Source organism: Gavialis gangeticus, unplaced genomic scaffold, assembly GCF_001723915.1.
Source record: "Gavialis gangeticus isolate Ggan-Ray unplaced genomic scaffold, GavGan_comp1, whole genome shotgun sequence".
Lineage (NCBI taxonomy): Eukaryota > Metazoa > Chordata > Crocodylia > Gavialidae > Gavialis > Gavialis gangeticus.
This window is the reverse complement of record NW_017729020.1, coordinates 7,417,671-7,418,169: the sequence shown is the minus strand read 5'-3', so window position 1 is coordinate 7,418,169 and position 499 is coordinate 7,417,671. Positions and strand designations below refer to the sequence as shown.

General features: G+C 51.9%; 1 protein-coding gene across 1 annotated transcript in view; it reads right to left on the bottom strand.

Moving 5' to 3' along the window:
• GOT1L1 (glutamic-oxaloacetic transaminase 1-like 1) overlaps nucleotides 1-499 on the bottom strand; it is a 14,816-nt gene that overhangs the window by 13,588 nt on the left and 729 nt on the right. The gene's annotated exons all lie outside the window — the stretch shown is intronic.

Here is a 499-nt window from a genome sequence, read left to right as displayed (position 1 = left end):
GCTGGGTAGGACCAGGAGGTTGGCAGGGTGCTTCTTTGTCTACCCCATCCAAGCTACCCCCCTCCATGAGCCAACAGCCCCAGACCAACCCCCACTCCACCAAGAGGCATATGGAGCATTGCTTCTGTGTTGCTACCAGGTAAAGCCTGCACCAGGAAGCGAGACTAGAAGAAAACCCCCCGCCCAGGCCAGGGATATCAACCGTAGCATCTGCTTTTATCGTGTCTCTTGCCCCACTGCCCCTTCTGAAACATGGCAGGCAGCAGAACACAGAAAAAGGGCTTCAAAAACATAGTTGTTCCCTTTGGGTTTTTCTTTGTTTTGTTTCTTAATCAAAGCTCTCCCTGGGCTGCTATTTTCCAGCTGGAACAATGTGCATGTGCCCCTGGCTGATGCTGATACTCTCAGCCCCCACTTCTCTCCTAGTGTGGAGAGAGAACCTGGAGGTCAAGGTGCTGCCAATATAAAGAGGTCCTTCAGACATCTGAGGATTTCCAAG